This window comes from Micropterus salmoides, unplaced genomic scaffold, assembly GCF_014851395.1.
Source record: "Micropterus salmoides isolate LMB-PRFRI ecotype aquatic unplaced genomic scaffold, ASM1485139v1 Ms_hic_scaffold_21, whole genome shotgun sequence".
In the NCBI taxonomy this organism is placed as follows: Eukaryota; Metazoa; Chordata; class Actinopteri; order Centrarchiformes; family Centrarchidae; genus Micropterus; species Micropterus salmoides.
Genome location: NW_024041262.1, coordinates 19,427,775 through 19,441,679, shown reverse-complemented (window position 1 = coordinate 19,441,679; position 13,905 = coordinate 19,427,775). Strand labels below are relative to the sequence as shown.

Genomic DNA, 13,905 nt, shown 5'->3' with positions numbered 1-13,905 from the left:
CTTTCAGAACTGAAGAAGTCTCTTGGATGAGGGACAAAAGGTCTTTGAGTATCTTCAATTTATCCTGGATGACTCTCGAGGGGTCTGCTACGACCTGCAAGGCAAGAGTCACGTGACAGATGGAGATATCCAAAGACGTCAGTAGGTTTTTCTTCATTAGCTTAACTAGCTTGTCTGTCACGGTTTGGGGTTTTTGTTTTGTATATCCTGTATTATTTTAAAGTTGTCTTTCCTTGGTGCATACTTTGCTTCCTGTCGGTGTTGAGTTTCCCTGATTGTGTCCACCAGTGGTTTTGTCACCTGCCTCTTGGGTATTTAGGTATGCATGTTCTCTTTGTTCTTGTCTGATCGTCTTGGTATTTTGTCGAGTGTCTCTGCCTGTTCCCTCAATTATCTCTGCTGTGGTTGTATTTATGTTTTGTATTTATTATTGGATTCATGCGCTCCACTTTCTGTTAGTACCTGTGTTTGGACTTATTTATTCCCTTGGACTGCCTCATCTGTTTCTGTAAGTTGCCATCCCCTGGTTTAAATAAACACATAACTGACTCTGCTCTGCCTAAGCGTTTGCATTTGGGTCAAACTCCCTGTTTTCCTGTCTTTGCTTGGCAAAACCTGTCTACTTGTACTGTTTGAAGATAATACCCTAAGAAGCACTCCTGTCTACCTGCTTATTATTTTATCTCTTTAGTTTTGACAAAGCAAAACCAACATTTAAAACAACATGATTTAAATGTAAACATTTAAAATGTACAAAGATTATAATAAGAAAAAACTAAATCTTCTATATATTATAATCTAATTTCTTATCTTTTTGTTTAACAATGGCGCCATTAATTTTTGATTTAATTAATTGGTTCTCCATCAACTTGTTTTCCATGCAGCAATCGAATATAATTTGCAGCTAAGGCGCGGGGGGGGGTTACAACACCTAATTAATTGCCAGAATGATCAACTGAGAATTGGTTGGATTTCGGTCAGCTGTCGTTGTCCCCACATGGTTTGCTTAAAAAAGATCCTCTGCACTTTATGTTGTGGCTAAAACTGTGATCTTCACTGAGACTGTGCTATGTTATAAAACTGTTTAAAATGTTTCTGCTCACAGTGGAATAGCACTGCCATAAATTAACATTAATAATAGTAATTATTTGATTGCAGAGGTCTTGTAATCAGCACAGTAAACTGCAGCATAAGTTGCTGTCAGTCTACACAAACTAATTCCTCTATGGGTCCGTGTTGTTGGTTCATAACAAGTCAGCGCGAACCCTCAATGGAGTACGTAAAGCAACAATGGGTTCTTTTTTTTCTTGAACTACAGGTGTGAACACACTACAAATGTGGTAATGTCCATGTTAAGTGGAACAATGACTTAATTGTATTTTTGAACTTTAGCACTACTCGTCCGCTGCATGGTACCATGTTAAAGAGATACAAGATAAAAACAGACCGACCACTGTGACGTAGACAATGATGAAAACTTTGTTGATTCTTTTAGACACTCTGGTCCAGTATCCAGGCTTTCCTTCATCCTTCCTGCTGTTGAGGAGCACAGTCAGTGTTTTCTCCACCTTCATCAGGTCATCTGAGAGCTTCTCCAAGGAATGGGAGTCCTCCGTCAGTTTGCTGCTGCTATCCTGCAGATATGGTTTAGTAAACAGGTAATTAATGAAATTATGGAACACAAGATAGCAAGCTGCTATATTTGACATTCTGGTTTTTGTGTCCATTATGATGAGAATAAAAGTGTTGGTTCATCTTAGTTAAAATCAAACGCATTTTCTCACTTACCCATAATGGTATCTTGTAATGCAAATTGTCTAGCTACAACAGCTACATCTCTTCCCTCAAACAGAATCCCTGACTTTAATCAAAAGCATACTGTCCACAGTTTTTAGAGTTTCCTATTTTTGTTTGTTTTTTTAAATTTGGGTGAACTGACCCTGGATAACCTGCAATTTTCGAATTAGTCCCTTAAAACTCTCCAGCTGATCTATCATGCTGCAGCATATGTATCGACAAGAGCTAGGAAAAGAGATCATATTTCTCTCTATTAGCTTCTCTGCACTGGCTCCCTGTAAACTCCAGAATAAAATTTAAAATCCTTTTGCTCACCTAAAAAGCCCTCAATGATCAGACAGAATCTTCTTTTAAAAGCCTCATAGTACCTTACTACCCCACCAGAGCGCTGCACTCCCAGAATGCAGGGTTACTTGTGGTTCCTAAAGTCTCTAAAAGTAGAATGGGAGCCAGAGCGTTCAGCTATCAAGCTCCTCTCCTGTGAAACCAGGTTCCAGTTCGGGTTCAGGAGGCAGACACCATCTCCACATTTAAGAGTAGGCTTAAGACTTTCCTCTTTGATAAAGCTTATAGTTAGAGTTGGCTCAGGTGAGTCCTGAACCATCCCTTAGTTATGCTACTATAGGCCTAGACTGCCGGGAGTCCTCCCATGATGCACTGAGCCCCTCTCCTTATCTCCCTCTCCACCTATATGCATTATTATCCCACTAATGCATGCTACTAACTCGACTTCTTCCTCTTCTTTGTGCTTTCTCATCTCCTTCTATCGCTTTCTGCAGGTGTTTCTGGCTCCAGGCTCAACACCTGCTGCTTGTTATTAGTGATATTAAATTCATTAATATTGCCATCATCATAATATTATTAATTTTCATTGATGTCTGTACCACGACCACCTTCACTGTTTTACTTCTGTGTGGATATGGTGTTGGTCTTCCCCCCACCACCCAACCAGTCGAGGCAGATGGCCGGCCACCCTGAGTCTAGGTTCTACTCAAGGTTTCTACCTGCTAAAAGGGAGTTTTTCCTTGCTGCTGTCGTCAAGTGATTGCTCATGGTGGGAATTGTTGGGTCTCTGTAAATAATATTAGGCTACTACGGTATGGTCTAGACAAGTGCAATGAGATAACTTCTGTTGGTGCTTTATAAATGAAATTGAATTAAAAAGTTCAACCCAATTCTAACCTCTTTGGCCACCGACAGCAGTCCAGATAGAGTTTCACCAGTAGACACATCACAGGCAGACCCACAGTGAGTCCATTTCTTCTCGTCTAAAAGGATATGTTTCGCACAAAGTTATAGCATTCAAAATGATAAAATTAACCAGTGGTTATTATATATTGTAATTGTGTCAGTGAGTATTTAAATTAGGGCTGCAGCTAACGATGATTTTAGTATTCCAAGCTTCAATAGATTATTTCAATGATTCATCGATGCATAATAAAGACAAAGAATCTGGGTAAAAGGATGGATTAGCACACGCACGTAGCAGGGATTGTCTGAGTTAAAAGGTGCAGCTCCCCGAACCCAGTTAACTAATGACTGTAAGGTTACAACTCACGGCCCAAAAAGGAGAACAACAAACGCACGTGTATACATTTACAGCTGAGGACTGCGGCTTACTTTGGCTAGCCTTCAACTCAACAATCAATCATGATTTCAGTTAAATGCTAAAGTTGCTTTTACCTTGTCTGTGGTCCGCTGGCAGAACACTGGGGCTTTTTGTTCAGGTGCCGTCCTGCTGTTGCCGAGGTGTGATAAGTTTTGTTTTACAGTGGATGGATGGTAACATTACAGAGTTGTTGTTTTCTTTAGTTTCGTTTCAGCCCTAATTTAAATCATAATTTAAGGTGTACACCATTATTGCAATAAAATGTAATAACAGCAAACAACAATTTGAGTTGAGATACAGAAGTAGAAATCTATGCTAAATCTCACCTCTAAAAAAGTTGAATTTACCTTGTTTGTCCCTACAGTCCTCACTTGAGCTTCGGTCTCTGTCTGCCTTGCTGTCATCGGATGCAGAGTCTTTCTCCATCAGATGCATCACCAAAATTGTCTCCAGGAGGCTGAGCATCATCAAACCAAAACTCCCAATACAGTAGGCCGCTAAAAAAAAAAGAAAAAGCAACATCATTAATGTGGACAAATAACCACACAATGAGTCAGTATGTGCGCTGTAGCATCATTACCTATAAGTGGAATCTTGTCTGACGTGGCAGGCAGAATTTCATTTAGAATTAGTGACAGTGACAGCAAGCAGCACAGTGACCTTGAAGCTGAGCTTCTCGCCCTCTTTGTCTGAGATCAGGAAGGAGGCCAAGTCCAGACACAAGAAGAACAGGACAGGCAACATGAAGTTGACAACGTAGAGCAGAGACCGCCTCTTCATGGTGATCTGTGAAATTAAGTTTAAGAGTCAGGTGGCTGAACTTCCTACTCCTATACTTCTTAAAAAAGGAAAATATGTAGGACCCAGATTGCAAACACAAGGTAATCTGCACACATCTGCAGTGGTTGAGGAAGTCTTCAAATTATTTACTAAAAGCAGCTATCATCTCTATATTACATAACCGTGTATCAAATGATGTAAAAACCATATGACAATGTGAAAGGGATCACTTGTAGTGATGAACCAACAGAATTATTGCATGAATCCGGCCCACAAACTTACTGTTTTGGTTGTGATGGCCCCAAGGCCTGGTTTCTGATTTCAGATCTGATCTGAGATTTTAGCTGCTATAGTGCCAGATATATAACAGAAATAGTGCAGGCCAATAGCTGCATGGAAGGGGATTAAGACTATGGTGGGGGTGCAGGAGAAGGCGAGTGGGGATACTGGCTCCTTTGACAATAATGCTGACCTGGCAAATGGACTTAATGACTTTAATCTGAGATTTGATGAACATTACTTTAAAGAAGAACTTGACTGTATCAGTGCACTTGTGTCCACTGGAGAACGAGTTGTTATAGAGCAATCAATGGTATTGAAATCTTCTAAAGTCTTGTGCCAGCCAACTTTGCAACATTACACACCACATATTTCAGATCTCTCTGAATGTAATTTCCATTACAATTTTTTTTGCCAAAGTGCTGAGTGACTCTCATGAAGTGATTTGATAAAATGTATATAAATCTATTAGGGCTGACCCCGAATAGTTGAAGATTTGATACTTCGATGGGCGGAGCCTGATTCTACTGTCAATCTCACAGTGGAAGCTCTGCGGCTAAACAAGGATCATGCCATTTTGGTGATATGGGGGTGCTCAATGTCTGATTTTTAATAGAACTACCAGTTTTCTCCCAATAAGTTAATATACAGCCTATTAAAATATACATTTCAACGTTTAATGCTGTAAATAAACATGTAACAAAAAAGGATTTAACAAATGTTTTTAAAGTGCGTGAATAAATCCATAATTGTAACCCTAACCCTGGGGCATCAGTGCGCATGTGTAGGCGTAATGTATATTCGTGTAATTGCAGAATAGGAACAGTTGCTTCAAAGGTGTTGTGCCGAGTTGTCGCACCTCGGGGGACTTTCGGATCATTTATCACCATTGATGAACCATACAAAGAATATTTTATTGTTTTTAAATAGTGGGCTACTTGAAATAGACCCGCGAGGAACCGTGACGCAAAACTCTGCACGTGACCGGTGAAGGGCAGGCGATCATAGAGAAAATGGTCAACAATAAGCCTCAGTTTAGCTGGAAATGTACAGTTTAAGTCACAATGACTAATGAATAGAGACTGCAGCTCTGCAGCTTCTTGAGATTAAAGCAGAGCTACCGCGTGTTACCCGACCCCGCTCTCAATCGCTGTGCACAAAAACACACGATTCGACTACCAGTCGACTATAGGCAAGACTTGACAATTCTGATTCGACTATGTTAATCCTTAGTTGGGGATAGCCCTAGAATCTATAAGTAATAACATAACTAAAGTTCGCTTCTAGAAGCAATTCATAGTTTTCAGTCATTTGACATGTGCGTTGACCTGGAGGGCAAAACAACAGACCACCGCGACTCCCCCGTAGAGATGCCGCAGAAGCAGTCAGATTTTACCTCACCTTTCAACTTAAGAAAAAGAAAGATATGAACACAAACTGCAAGTGTTGGGAATATCCGATCCATATGACGTTACAGCACCCATTGCCGCATTTCTACCATTAATAAAACGGCAGGTCCCTGCCACTGCTCGGCTGCGGTATGTTTACTTTTACTTTCTGGGGAATCTCTCACCTAACACAGCCCAGGCTTGTCTCCTCCTCTATTAGTAAATCCAAAATCAAAACAACCATCCAGAATTTTAGTAACGCAAAAGTAACAAACTCAAAGTAACAGTGTATCACTTGCATATTGGTCTTTTTTGCCCTCCAAGGGAGCGTTTTCCTTGGATTGTGACGTCAGGTGAAAACTATGGATAGAGGGGTGGAGGATGCTACACTCACCTTACTCAACCTCCTTTAAAGCCATCTCGAATAAAGAAAAGCTCATGCTTGCCTCTTATTCATCGACTTCTCTGTTTTTAATGTCATACAACCCCATATCTTGGCAGAGAAGCTAATATCCCACTTCTCCTAAGACCTCTCTGTATACTGGAAAAACAGACTCCAGTGAGTCAGAGTTACTGGAGTCCTGTTTGATGAATGGCTTTCCTCCACTGGTGCACCTCGGGGCTGTATTTTATCCCCCTTACTGTACATTTTGTATTCTGACAGTTGGCATGAGCCTGCATGTGAATGGTAATTCTGCTTCACAACTGAGTCTGTGCACTGGGAAGGTTTAAGTGGTAGAAGGCATCTCACTGAAGGTCAATACAAGCATTGCAGGACATACTGATCGATTTTAGAAAAAACATCTATTCCATCTCAGACAATCACAGCAGACAACATAGATGATATTGTTACTGGACATAATACTGCTGAATGAACATTCACTGCTGGTGGCTGTAAGATAGTTTGTGGTATATTGTATGTATATAGCTTTTCTCTGTGCCTTTCTCTCCTCCTTCTGCTTACTAACCCAACATGCACACACAACGTGATCTCTGAAGCTAACCAGACCTGTGACCCACAGCAGGCTAGCACCAGAGTGCGTTTCCAATTTTTCAGTTCAGGGGAGAGTGAATTTCCACCATCTTGATCTTGAAATCACATGGTCTGAACTACCATCTTGATTCCAAAATCAGCTGGCCTCAAGCCCATTTTGATCCATATCTGCGACCACCCACGTGGTCGGATCCACCCCTCTCTTAGTCTCTCCCCCTGCTTTGTCTTTCATTCACACACACACATGCTTGCTGGCTTGTTGTATACTTTTGTATGATTTGTTTTATTGGCTTTATTTCATTTTACTTAGAATAGTTAATAGTGATTTACTTGCTAAAGTTATTGATCATTGATCTATGCTTGAGTTGAATAAATCCTATTATAATTTTAAGAAGTCATTTGTATATAATGTTGTAGTAACAGTTGGTTTTATTAATTATAATTAATAATTTGAATACTAATAGTTTTAATATTTCTAGAATATCTTTGATATTCAGCTAATAACCAAACCTGACCAAACCCCAACAATACCTGGGCGTAATCATTGATGACAAACTGCAACGGGAGGACAACTAAAACGCCATCCACTCCAGAACACAACACTGTTTTCACTGAGGGAGGTCTCTCTTAATATTAACTCTTAATGTGGACAAAACAGTTATGACTCGGTTTTATTGATCCTTTATTGAATCAGTTTTAATTTTTGTCCTGGTCTGCTGGTTTAGAAATCTTAGGTGAGGAGTAAGACAAAGCTATAGAGTAGAGAACACCTGTTTCCCCCGGTACCAAAAGAAAAAAGAGTAGCAATAAAACTGCAACAGTATAAATTCTACATGTAGATATTTGCTTAAAGAAACAAGTATTAGCAGTGAAATAGAAGAAGCACATGTACGTACTTGAGTGGAAAATAATTTCCAATTCTGTGTGTTTGAATCCAGAAATACTTACAGTGTAAACAAGCATGCTTTGGTTGAAGCCTAAAGTGTCAATAGTTTTGACTGTGGCCGTCTTGCTGATGACCAGCCACTCATACTGGGTCGGCAACTTGTTAGTCCACACAGGCAACGTGCCATGGTTGTAAAAATCAATAAGCTGTATTTCCTCGTCTGAGGAGGGAAATAAAAATAAAACTGTGAGGTTTCTTATCAGGTCAACAAAGAACAAATGCTGTGGCATCTGCTGTTGTGTGCTCATGTGACAATAAATGGTTAAAGTCATTACAATACATAAAAGCAAAGACAACCGGTTACAGGCTCACCATTGTGTACGACCGACTTGAAAGTTATGGTGCAGCGCTGCATGTCGAAGGGGAATTTGTAAACTTTGTAAACATTTTGCAGGTGTTGACCAGAACCATATCATTCAGACGTTCGACCCAACCTGAAGAACGAACGATGAGGTAAGGACTCGGAGGGGCCTTATCCTTCTCTGTCCTGTATAAGAAAACACACACATGCACTATGGCTATTTAATTTAGTTTAACCTCTCCTCGTGTGTCCTTATTAACTTCACTTCCTGTCTTTGCGTTATCCCGCTCTGTGTATTGTCTTATGTATTTCATTTTTCATGAATTCTGTTTCCTGTTTTACTTTGTTAATCATCTCTCCTCCTTGTCCTTAGTTTCACCTGTCCCTTTTTATCCTCACCCCTCTCGTATATTATAGCCCATGTTTAGTTCCCAATGTTTTTGGATTATCTGTGATTCCCTTGGAGCTTGCCTGATTTTTCTCTAATTTAACTTTTTTGGTTATATACACACTCTATCTAAATGGTGTGACAACATCACATACTGCATCATACTGTTCCAACATTTTAGTCAATATTTGTACATAGGCTATAGGGTAGTAATACTGAATTACTGTAGGCTACTTACTGTGTACCTACCAGTATGGAAGAAGTACAGGGAATGAGGGGTAGCAAATTTGCATTTAGGAAAGACCTTGAATTAAAGCACATATTGACAGTGTTGTGTAATTACTCTCACTGTCAGAAAGTGGATTGCAGGTTAATAAAAATAAAAAGAATGTCTCATGGGGATTACCTGACATTTTCAGAAGCCTAGGAGCAGTTTTGTGTGTGACTGGGCTCAGCATCCAGTGCGCATGGGCACCAAAGTCAATGCACACAGAAACTGTGTGTGTCTGGTAAAGCGGGAATTGCACTTGGAGTAGAAGGCAAGAGGGCAATTTAGGGTTTTGAGTCCGGCCCACCAGCACCCTTCGGGTTGACCGTCAAATGGATTTTGTTGTGCCTTCCCTTGTACCTAAATATTTGTTCCAGTATAGGTACATTATAATTTTTAAAACATAAACATAACCACTGTATCTTGGAGCTACGTTCCTTACAAAAGTTACACTCTCCTTCCAGGACCTAGCGCTTTGTTCCCCAGTAAAAATAATATTGTAAACTGCAGTTCATTAATCAGTCCTCTATATTTAAACAAGTCTAAGGCTACGTTCAGACTGCAGACTTGATACTCAATTGTGATTTTATCCCAGATCCGATTTTTTTTGTTTGGCAGTTCACATTATTGTTTAAATGTGGCCCATATCAGACTTCAGTGTGAACTGTCCGCGGCCTGAAAGTGACCCGCATGCGCAGAAGAATAAAACAGTGACATACAAATACCTTAAAACTTACATCTCTTCAATAGTTATATCTGGCTTCCACAATGCTTCAATAGGAACTGTTACCCTTTTAATTCCACAGAACTTCACTGGATCCCACTTAATGTGATAATTAATCCAATCCTACACAGGAAAACAAGGGAAAGAGGAATGGGGTAAAGAATCAAAGAAGAAGGACAGAAAGAAAATCATCTGAGTTTCCACTAAAGATGAACAGGTGAGAATAATGAAAAAGTGCTGTCCATCTCAGATAGAACTCACCATATCAATCCAAACATAAGGAACAAAAGTCTGGTCAGTCTCCCTCTATCAGCAAAGAAATTACAGTTTGTGTGAAAATCTTTCCAGCAGCACAATAAACATACTCATAAACTAACCATACACGCAGCAAAGCTGTCATAACCCATAGAACTATGCCGGGTTTAATATAAAATACAAGAAACAAACGACAGTGAAGTTAATACACATCAAATATAAGCACAAATTCCCCAAAGGTTGCACAGTGCTTGTTGTGAAACAACAAAAAATGACACACACCTGTGAAAACCCAGTTTAGGATACTGCTGCAATACCTGATTATAGAGCTGCATTTATACTTCTGAGTCAAGAGGTTTTTTTGTTTTGATTTTGTTAATTTTGGCCATCGGCTATCCACAGCAAAAGCTAATCACTTGTTCCGAAGCACATGGCCTTGATATCTACAAAATGTCATCAAACTGTCTGAACAAGTAGTTCAATGAAGGAAAAAAAGGTAAATAAATCATTACCATTAATAAGAAAAAAATGACAGACAATCTAAAGCTTCATATAAAACTTACCACATCTAGGATGCTATGCAGCAGCATTTGGATCCATATTCTTGTAGTTTCAGTGTGGTTTTTAACAGGCTTGGCCATGGTGTACAGATCTTTTTGCTGGGTCGGTTTCAGGTGGTCTAAAACAGCCTGGTAACCACAGTTAGATGAATCTGTATTTATATTAAGAATAAGAAGAATATTAAGAATTTATTCTTCAAAGGTAAAAAGACATTCAAACTTTTTTTAATTAATTAAACTTTAGAGTTCTTCTATGTGTCTATACATCAATTGTGCTGTGTTATTAATGACTTATAATTTTGAAGAAATGACAACCATTAGCCTATGAATCTATAATTAAGGCTACAGGAATAAATATTAGGCAAGGATGGGGGATTGTTGGACTTTGGGTTGGGGGTGTGTGGGGGTCTGGGGCTTGGGGCTTTGGAGCCTCTGGGTCTGGGGCGGGTCTGCGCACTGGGGGGGCTGGGCCCCCCTGGACAAGTCCTGGGGCTGGGCGGGGTTGTCGCTGACTCTGGGGTGCTGCCAGTGCTAGAGGGGCTCTTGCTATAAGCCCTGGGCTGGAGGGACCTGGCGTCCTCCTGCTAAGGGGGGAGGGGGACGGGACTGAATGATGGGGCCAGTCAGGAATCTGGTCCCAGTGAGGAGGACCATTCTAGCCTCCCTTTGACCTCCTTCACCTTCCCCCCTTTGATCATGTCTCACTACATACACCCTTAGGACTCTGGGGGGCAGGCAGGCTGCAGGGCCTTCCTCCCCCACTGGCCGCCCCTCAATTCTAATTACACATTAGACACAGAGGGCTTGGGGGATAGGAGGGGCACGATGGGAGGCTCCTCTACCTGACAGTTGTGGGGTGCCTGTGTCACACCTACCCTCCAATTTTAACTGCACCTTAGTTACCACACACCTTATCTTTACTCCACCATACAACACTTCACAATCCATGACATGCATCCAACACAAAACAATACATTTACAGAGCCAGGCAGAAGGGTTGAAGGAGTGGGGGGGGGGGTTCTCATTGGCCTCGTGTCCTGCCCTTGGAGCCCCGGGGCGTCGGGGGTGCCACGGGGTTGGTGGCGGTCTTGCCTGATCTGGGGTGGGCTGAGGGGTTTGGAATGCTGTGGTGGGATTGAAGAGCGATTGTCGATTCATCTTGATGCATTGTGCTTTTTCCCTGTACATGGCTGCTGGGCGTTTAGTTTGTGCATTGGAGTCCGGGGGAGGCATTTCCTCGTTGGCTTGGAGGGACCAGTTTGCGTCCCTGGTTTGCTTCGTTTGCCTCGGATCCATGCTTCCCCATTTCTCTGTTGGCCAGTTAAAGTTAGTTTTCGGGATGTGCAGTGTGGGTGCAGGGCAGGGCTGTGTTAAGCTTCATGCGTTCCGTCGGCATTGCGTAGTCAACTGGCATTTGGATAGTCGTTTTTATTATCTTTTTTATTTTTATTTTTATTTATTTATTTTTGGGGCGTCTGTTGGTTGGGTCGGTGTCTTCCGCGTTTGCATCTGCATCTGGAGTAAGGCTTATGCGCACACACATATATAACACACACAGACACAAACAAATTTAGGTTGTCCCTGGTAGAATTATTCCTGATGCTTTTCTTTCAGTTACTTATTTAAATTAATTGTTATTATTCCAGCTCTGGTGGCTGTGCTGTGTTGCTTATTTATTGTGCGTAACTGTTTCTTGTTTTCATTTTTCTCTTAATGTCTTACCATGTCAGCTGTTTATTGCTGCTGTTCGGCTGGTTGTCTTTTACTATTATTATTATTATTTTTATTGTTTGTTTGTGTTTGTTTGTTTGTTGTTGTTTTTCTCCTCCCCAAGCCCCCCTCTCTGTTCTATTGCAGGTTTCGCTGCTTTCTGCAATTGGTGTTTCCCTCTGCTATTCCCTGTTGTCCCCACCTTCCATCCCCCTTCTCTTGCAGGTGTTGTCCTTTCTCTGTGCTGTCTGTTTGTGCCCCCCCATCCCCACGTCTGCCCACCTGTCCGGCCCGGTGACAAATCAATACATAATTAAATAAATAATAAAACAGACAAAGGAGTATATTAATACTCTCTTGTTAAAGTAAAATCTGTCCGGCACAATATGGTATCCAGCTCATCATACTCTATACCAGGCTGCTGGGCAGGACAGGTATAAAAAAAAAAAAAAAAAAACCAACCAGTTTCAAGACTTACATAATTAAGGCTAAGGGAATAAATATTCATGCATATAATTATTGGGTACTTATGAAGTGTTTGTTTCCTCTACATACTTTCTTCAAAGGTCTGATTGAAGTTCTGTTGATCATCAAGAAGCTCTGGTGGCTCTGTGTAATTGGAGGTACTTCCATCTGACAGAGAAGAGTATACAGGTCTTTATTTAAAATATGATTTCCCTGCGCACACATCTCCTGCTTGCCTACACAGAACGATTAAGTGTTGACAACATTTATTAGTTATTAAAAACATAGAATCAACTCACAAAGGGTACACTGTAAAAATGAAAAGGTTCTGACAAGCCAACCAGTTATCTTTTGTTCAGATAACTTATCTTTCATATGTATAAAAACTCTAAATTTCAAGGCAACTTACTGCACTCGATTTTTGAGTATTGAGGCCAACTCAAATTCCTAAGATTTGAAAAAAACACCAATTTCCACAAACAAAGCCACTTCAATTTCCTTTTTTTATTTTCAACAAACACTAAAGAAAAACATGACTGTGTCATTCAAGATGGAATCATGCAAGTCCAGTGTAAACCTTTAAAACAGGCATTTAAAATAGTGTACATGTATATCTGATGACCAATTTCAACATTCATCACCATCAAAAAGAGATGCAATTTTATGTTCCAGAGTCTCAGCTTCTACATACTCTTCCCCACCGTTGTTAATTGAACCACTTTGTGCCTCTACCTCATTAAAGTCATTTGATGGCTGGTCAAGGATATAAGTGTCGAAGGCACAGGTTTCATTTTCAGCAATGTCAGGGCAATGCACAGTCTGTTGATTTTTTAAATGATGTCCCAGGGGAGTGAAAAAACTATGCTCAGTCCAAGTTTCTCCAAATTCACATTACTCACAAAAAAAAGTTTGATGTCTTCTTACAGTCCGGCAATGTAAGGTGTGATTTTAATGCGACACAGGGCAAGTGAGCTCCTCTTCCGTGTCGTAGTCTACGGCTCAATAGATCTTGTTGACTTGAGCTGAGAAAACCGCAGAACCCACACACATAGGATAACTGTAAGGACAATGAGAAATAAAAGGCAAATTAGTTAATTTACTTTTAATGGATCTATACAACAAAAATATTCTCACACACTTTAACAGTGTACTGTGCACGACTGCCTTCTATTTAGGCTGTGTATATTGCATTTCCTTAAATTATGATTTGAAATTTAAACTCTGCAGCAAAACAAACACACCTTACCTTCTCTAGTGTGTAGCACGTACCCATGCACTGTATTTACCATCTCTATCGCACTCACTGGCTACTGGCTCGCGGACTGTGAGGAAATATTACCTGAAGTCAACAAAAGTTTGTTTATTTCTCATTTACAATTTTTAATTCAATACACTTTTTGTGTACATCAACTTACCGTCTGCTACCTGTCTGTTCTGTTTT

General features: G+C 40.5%; 1 pseudogene; it reads right to left on the bottom strand.

The window, feature by feature from the left end:
- Positions 1–783: 783 nt before the first annotated feature.
- LOC119915447 lies at positions 784–13,799 on the bottom strand (annotated as a pseudogene).
- Positions 13,800–13,905: the final 106 nt, after the last annotated feature.